This window comes from Marmota monax, unplaced genomic scaffold (genome assembly GCF_021218885.2).
Source record: "Marmota monax isolate L192 unplaced genomic scaffold, Marmota_monax_Labrador192_F-V1.1 WCK01_AAM20220418_F8-fsc00021, whole genome shotgun sequence".
NCBI classification, from domain to species: Eukaryota; Metazoa; Chordata; class Mammalia; order Rodentia; family Sciuridae; genus Marmota; species Marmota monax.
This window is the reverse complement of record NW_026695228.1, coordinates 27,314,573-27,322,641: the sequence shown is the minus strand read 5'-3', so window position 1 is coordinate 27,322,641 and position 8,069 is coordinate 27,314,573. Positions and strand designations below refer to the sequence as shown.

Genomic DNA, 8,069 nt, shown 5'->3' with positions numbered 1-8,069 from the left:
CATCATTACCCTAGGTACATGTATGATTGCACAAATGGTATGATGCTACATTGGGTACAACCAGAGAAATGAAAAGTTGTGCTCCATTTGTGCACAATGAATCAAAGTACATTTTATTGTCATGTATAACTAATAAGAACAAATTTTTGTTTTTTTGGTTTTAGGTGAACACAATATCTTTATTTTTATGTGATGGTGAGGATCGAACCCAGTGCTTCATGCATGTTAGGCGCGCACTCTACCACTGGGCCACGATCCCAGCCCTAATTAGAACAAATTTAAAAATTAAAGAAAAATTGTCATGACTGTGAGACTCTCATGTTCTATTTGGCTAAGAGGACAGGTCTGAGAACATGAGCGCCACTCATCACTAACACAACTCTGCATTGTATTGCTTCAGGTACACTACTATATCTCCTTGCTTTTCAACAATTTCTTCTAGGCTTGAAATAATCCTGAAACCAGTTTCCAAAGTAATGTTGCTGTGGTAAGGATAGTTTTTTTTCCTTCTTCAAGTACATCAGCTCTTGTTTGACTTCCTTAAATTTTCTCATTTTCACTGCACAAATGAGCAGACAGGTCAGGGAACAGAGCTTAGTTCCAGGGCCTGACTGAGGTCAAAGTACAACTTATGAGGCTCAGGAAAAGAATGCTGCATGTACAGTATGAGGAGAATTATTGTGTTGCTGGTTGAATACACCATTAGGACAAGTCTTTTAAGACCTTATGGTGATGATACTGAATGTTGCATTCAAGAAGTAAATGTGAAATCCGCAAAATAACTTTTCCCAGGATTATGACTGAACTTTAAATGGGTTGGTATAGTTCCTAGGCACTTGTCCTCATTTAATTAGAGTAAAAACAAAGCACACAGGTCAAAAATTCTAAAAACAAAAAAATTGCTAGACAACAAACACAGCATAGATAAACAAGAGATTTGCTATGATGACTATTAAAAGAGAAAGGAATCTGTGTCTAAAATGAGCTTGTAACGAGTGATGTAGTAGAAGATAGACATGAAGAAGTAGATCATCTTCAATTGGATAATGTCCAAGGAAATGCCCTCCATCCTGACCCTCATCGCCATTTCTAGACATCAGAGGCTAAAGCCCCTGCAAGCCTGATCTCTCCACCTCTGCCAGCTGAAGAGTAGGAAAGTTGTGACCTTCTGGGACCTGTGGCCTCAACCCCAAATGTACCCACCCACCAAAGTAATTTTGAACAAGAACAAAACCAGAGGCATCACACTTCCTGATTTCAAATTATTTTACAAAGCTATACCAATCAAAACAGTGTGGTGATGGTATAAAGATAGAAACTTGGGCTAATGGAAAGAGTTAGAAAGCCCAGAAGTAAACCCATGCATATATGGTCAACTAATGTATGTTCCAGCAAACCCCTTCTTTTACCAAGGAAGTAAAATCACTACCTGAAAGAGAAAGCTGCAGAACTTTAGATAGGGCAAAGGGGAGGGAGGGGATAGGAGGGGGCAAGGGGGTAGAAATGATGGTGGAATGAGTTAGACATCATTACCCTAAGTACATGTATGAAGACATGAATGGTATGAAAATACTTTGTGTACAGTGAGTTGAAAAGTTGTGTTCTATATGTGTAGTATGAAATGAATTGCATTCTGCCAATATGTATAACAAATTAGAATAAATAATTTTTTTAAAAAAGAGAAAGCTGTACTTCTATGTTCATTTTAGCAATACTCAAAATAGCCAAAGTATGTCCCTTGACAGATGAACAGGTAAATAAAATGTAGCATATTTGCATATATAAAATAGAATGTTTAGCTTTTATTTTTTATTTTAGTTTTTAATATTTAGTTTTTAGTTTTCAGTGGACACAACATCTTTATTTTATTTTTATGTGGTGCTGAGGATTGAACTCAGAGCCCCACGCATGCCAGGTGGGCGCGCTACTGCTTGAGGCACATCCCCAGCCCTAGAATGTTTAGCTTTTAAAAAGAAGCAAGCTAGAAGCTGTGACACACCCCTGTAATCCATCCCAATGGCTCAGGAGTCTAAGGCAGGAGAATCGCAAATTCAAAGCCAAACTTGGCAACTTAGCAAAGACCCTACACAACTCAGCAAGAACTTGTCTCTAAATAAAAAATATTAAAAAGGGCTGGGAATGTGGCTCAGTAGTTAAGCGCCACTGGGTTCAATTCCCAGTACAAATAATAATAATAATAATAATAATAATAATAATAATAATACATGAAAGAAAAAAAAGAAATCCTTTCACTTGCAACAACATGAATGAACCTAGAAGACACCATGCTAAGTAAAGCCAAAGAAAGACAAAAATTGTATAATTTCCCTTATATGTGGAATCTAACCAGAGAAAGCATTTAATAGAATCTTAAGTCATTAAAGACAAAGCCTCTCCCAAATGGAAAGGAAAGAAAAGCTTTAACCTTGTGAAATCTATATCAGTTAACACAGTTATTGGTGAAAATGAAAAAAAATTCCAATCCCAGCAAGTAGGGAGACCAAGGCAGGAGGATCATTGCGTTCAAAGCCAGCCTCAGTAACTTAGTGAGATCCTAAGCAAATTAGCAAGACCCTGTCTCTAAATATAAAAAGGAACTGGGGATATGGCTTAAATAAATAAATAGATAAATTCCTTTAGGACTAATAAGAAAAGTATTAAGTTTTTCCTGCTTTGGTCTCAGGAAAAACCTATGTGGAAAACCCTTAAGAATACATAAGAACTAGAACTGGTAAGAGTTTTTAGCAAGGCTTCTAGTAAAATCAAATACAAAGATCAATTAAATCAGAATTAGTTGATGGAGCAGAGATGGTGTATAGATGATACGACTGGGATGTGATATGTTAATACTACCATTAGGATTCCAAGTCCCAGATGCCATGGCCAAACTGCAGTATTGACTTCATCTGTGATCCACAAATTCTCAAACTCAGTCATCTGTGAACAAGTTCCACAAACGACCTACTAGTCTTATTTCATACAATCAGGATGGCATCCAAAGTCAACCCATGATTCTTTACAACCCACACAAAACAGTTAAAACCAATCTCATGATCTATGATGTGTATGCCCACAATTAAAGGTGACAACACTTAAAACCACAAGAGAAAAAACTCAATGACCCTCTTGTCTTCAATTTTGAACAAACAATTCAAAGTACAAAGGTCTCTTATATTCTGGATTGTTAAACTTGATTTGGATTACTATTAATTACAGTGTTTTGATTAGACACCAGAGAGCCATCAAGCAGCTATAGCTCTGAGGGTCAACCATGACATAATCCAAGATTGATCCAAGCATCAGAAGTACATAAACTTGGACTGAGGTTGTACTCAGTGGTAGAGAGCTTGCCTCGCACATGTGAAACACTGGGTTCAATCTCCTCAGCACCACAAAAAAATAAAAATAAATAACTACAACTAAAAATACTTCTTAAAATTATATAAACTTGTATCACTCAACTGAAATATAAATAGCTGAGTGCTCTTGTCTTTCTTTAGTAGAAAGGCTCCTACTCTAAATATATTTAAATTTATATACAGAAGTAAGGGCATTCCAGCTGCCAGCACATTCTGTATGTTTAGAATTTATCTTAACTTTCTACTCCAATATTCTTTGTCAAAAATGAAGGGCATCAGCCAGGGACGGTGGTCAACACCTATAATCCCAGTGACGCAAGAGGCTGAGGCAAGAGTATCACAAGTTCAAGTTCAGCCTCAGCAACTCAGCAAGATTCTGCTTCAAATTTAAAAATTAAAGGGGCTGGGGATGTAGCTCAGTAGTAAAGTACCTGGGCTCAATCCCCGCACCAAAATAAATAAATAAAGGGCATCAAAGACAAAGTAAAAATCTCAGAGGAAATTTTCTTTATCAAAGAGAAGGGGGAAAGGGCCCTTTTGGACTAACTTTCAGCCAGTGGTCACTGAACACACAGGATGACCAAGTCTGTGAAGTGAGAGGTCCCTAAGGTCAAGTCGACGTGACTCAAACGCCAGAAATCAATTTCCTTCATGAACTATTCACAAAGGTTGCTCTTAAGGAGCCACCTCATGAGACAGACCACCCTGCCTAGGCCGCTCAGGAGGGCCAGGCCCAGGGACTCGAGGGGAGCACGCCACAGCAGCCTTAGCCACACCCGCCCTTTGATGCCCCCCCCCGCCCCCGCCAAACGGTGGACTCGCAAGTATGTAGAAACCACCAAAGCCAGAGTGGGCCCCCCCACTAGGAAGGACAAAGGACAACAGGCAAAGCCAGAGGCGGAAATGATATCACTTCCTCTTTCGGCCTTCGGCCTTCAAGATGGTTCCTCAGGCATCAGCCACATGGAGCCATATCCGGCTGGCCATGTGCGGACGTTTAATGCTTCCTCCCGGGAGTCTGGGGCTGAGTCACAGGTCGGTTCCTAGCAGGAGGCCGAACCAGGTGCTCTGCTGGGGTGCGAGTCAGGCCTGGGGGCGGGGCCAAGCCCTGTGCTGACTCCGCCCATGTTTGCTGAGCCCAAAGTTGATAAGCCTGCCAATGCATGGTATGGTCTCTTTCTTCCGTAAGTCTCTCTGTAGGCCGTTATTGCCCTTTATTTCGTTCATTTACCTGGGCACCGTGCTAAACACTAAAGTTCGTTGCGTTGTGTTTTCAATGTGATTATATTTTCTGCAAATCTTTAATTTTTTTCTTCAAATATATATTTCTGTGTTACTTATAGGATTTTGCCATGGGGCCTGGGGCCACCTGCCACCTATGTGATGGTTCAAAAATAGCACTGATGTCATCGAGCATTTTCCAAGGATTAATTCAGAAATGTGTCATAATCTCAATAAGGATGCCAAAAGCTTCTTCGTGAAGTCAGGCACATTTATATTAAAGTCCTTATGAAAGAACTAACATCTAACACTAAAAGAAGCACTGAAAATTGGTGATCACCTACGGATATTAAAATATACTATAAAACCTCAGTAATTAACACTGTGTGTTACTGGCACATGAACAGGTAACAATTTTTGCAAATATACTCAATATAATATAGAAATTTGGGTCGTTAATATATTTCAGATCAATGCAGCAAAAATGCAGCAAAATGCTAAAACAACTGGTTACCCATCTGGGAGAGATGAAATTAAATCTATACCTTAGCCTGTGCGGTGGCGCATGCTTGTAACTCACTCCAGGGACTTGGGAGGTTGTAGCAGGAGGCTGAGCAGGAGGACTGCAAGTTTGAAGCAATCAAACTTTTGGGCAATTTACCGAGACCCCCGTCTCAAAAATTAAAGAGGGCTGGGGATGTAGCTTACTGGCAGAATGCCCCCGGGTTCAATTTTTCAATTTCATTCTTTAGTAATGAAAGTAAAATTTTACAGCTTTTACGTTATACAACAATAAACTCCAAATGAATTGGGAATCTAAATGAAAAACAAAAACGTGCATAAGGTGTTCAAGTGATTTCTAGTCTGAGTAATGGGAAAATGTGACCGCGAGGTGGCAGTAGAATACCATTATTTGGGCAGCGCTTTGAGAAGTTAATGGGTGGAGGAAGCCCACACAACCCGGAGAATAGCCACAGACTTTCTCTTGGGAATCACCACTTGGAAGATGGAGAGGATTGACGATGTAACTCAGTGGTCAAGCGCTCTCCTGGCGTGCTTGGAACCCTGGGTGGGTTTTGTATATTTTTTTGGGGGGGGAGTGGGTTTTGGTTTTTTCTTCTGGGTACTGGGAATTCAACCCAAAGCCTCTTGCACATGGTAAAGGAGCATTCTACCCCTGAGCTGCTTCTGAGCCCTTATTCGTTGTTGTTGTTGTTTGGTTGTTGTTGTTTTCTTGTTTTGTTTTTGCAGTGTTTTGTTGAATTGCCTAATAATTCTGTTTAATTTTCAAAGGAAACATCATAGTGTTTTACAGGCCTAGGGCACCATTTTACCACCAATGCACATAGTTTCCAGTTTTACTGTTTCCCACCAACCTCATGCGTGCAAGCTTTCTACCATTGAACTACATCCCAGGCTTTTTTAAATTTTGAGACAGTTGCTCAGGCTGGCCTCAAACTTGCTATCTTCCTGCCTCAGCCTCCCAGGTAACTGGGATTGTAGACATGTACCACTACACCCAACTTTTTTTTTCTTTTTTTTTTCTCCCTCCCTTTCTCCTCCTTCTGTTGTTTCTCCCTTAAAAACAAATAAAAAAACAACAACAACAAAAAAAAAGTAGCTGTCATCGGGATCAAGTGATAGCTCATTGTGATTTTTTTTGGAGGGCTGGTGGTTGAACCTATAGCCTTTTGCATGCCAAGCATATACTCTACCATTGAGCCACACCTCCAGACCTTCATTGTGATTTTAATTTCTCTAGTATTTAGTGAGTTGAGCATGAGCATCATATAATATATCTTAGTTGTAGATGGACACAGTACCTTTATTTTGTTTTTTTATATGTGGTGCTGAGGATTGAACCCAGTGCCTCACATGTGTGAGGCCAGTGCTCTACCGCTAAGCCACAGCCCCAGCCTGGTGAATTGAGCATCTTTTCATGTTCTGGCTCGTCATCTGTTATCTTCTTTGGTGAAATTATTCTAGTTCTTTTGCATATTTGAATTTGATTTTTTGGTTATTCTTGAATTTGTTTTTTTTCTTTTTTGGTACCAGGAATTGAATCCAGGGGTGCTTAACCACTGAATCACATCCCCAACCCCAGCCCTTTTAAAATTTTTTTTATTTTGAGATAGGGTCTTACTAAGTTGCTTAGGGCCTCCCTAAGTTGCTAAGACTGGCTTCCAACTTGCAGTCTACCTGCCTCAGCTCCTGAGCCACTTGGATTACAAGTGTACACTACCATTCCCCCCATTGCTATTATTCTTGAATTTTATAGTTCTTTATTATAAACTCTGTATATTATCCTTAATCAAAATATGATTTGTAAATATTTCCTCCCATTGTGTGAGTTTCCTTTCACTCTCTTGTAATATGATGAGGTCCAATTCATCTACTGTGTGTGTGTGTGTGTGTGTGTGTTTTACTGGGAATTGAACATAGGGGATCCTACCACTGAACTACATGCCCAGCTCTTTTTTTTTTCACTTTTTAAAAAAATTTTATAACTTGTTTATTTATTTTTATGTGGAGCAGAGGATCAAACCCAGTTCCTCACACATGCTAGGCAAGCGCTTTACCACTGAGCCACAACCCCAGCCCCCTTTTTATTTTATTTTTATTTTTTGAGACAGGTTGATCTTAAACTTGTGATCCTCCTGCCTCAGCTTCCTGAGTAGCTGATATTACAGGCATATGCCACCATGCCTAGCATAAACTTGGCTTTTGGTGCTTGTACATTTGAGTCATATTCAAGAAATAATTTCCAAATCCAATATCTAAACTCTCCCCACCCTACACACACACACACACACACACACACACAGAGAGAGAGAGAGAGAGAGAGAGAGAGAGAGAGAGAGAGACATATTTTCTGCAGAGTTTGTACCTTTAGCTCTTACATTTAGGTTTTTGATCCATTTTGAGTTAATGTTTTGTTGAATTGCCTAATAATTCTGTTTAATTTTCAAATTACATGATACAAATTAAGATTCCAACTCCATTATTTTGCATGTAGATATCTACTTTTTCTAGCACCATCTCTCTAGGCCCCCAATTTTATAATAGTATCATTTATTTTTTTAAAGGTGTACAATGTGAAGATTTGATATATGTGCACATTGTGAAGTGATAATCAAGCTAATTTTACATCCAGCATCTCACATAGACACTTCTTTTTGAGTATGGGTGAAAACACTTAACATTTACTGTCTTGATAAACTCCAAGCATATAGTGCAACATTATTACATTCAGTCATCATGCTATAAATTAAAGCACACAGAATCTCATGACTCAAAAGTTTGTTCCCTTTGACCTACATCTCCTGATGCCCCCTCCCAACCACCATTCACTTAGAATCCATATTCTATTCACTGCTTCTATGTGTTCAGCTTTATTTATTTTTGGTGTCAGGGATTGAATGCAAGGACACTTAAACACTGAGCCACATCCTCAGCTCTCTTTATTTTTTTTATTTTGAGATAGGGTCT

The 8,069-nt window shown here is 39.2% G+C and overlaps 1 pseudogene; it reads right to left on the bottom strand.

Moving 5' to 3' along the window:
- Positions 1 to 370: 370 nt before the first annotated feature.
- LOC124087736 (transmembrane protein 192-like) lies at positions 371 to 1,097 on the bottom strand (annotated as a pseudogene).
- Between the last annotated feature and the right edge of the window lie 6,972 nt (positions 1,098 to 8,069).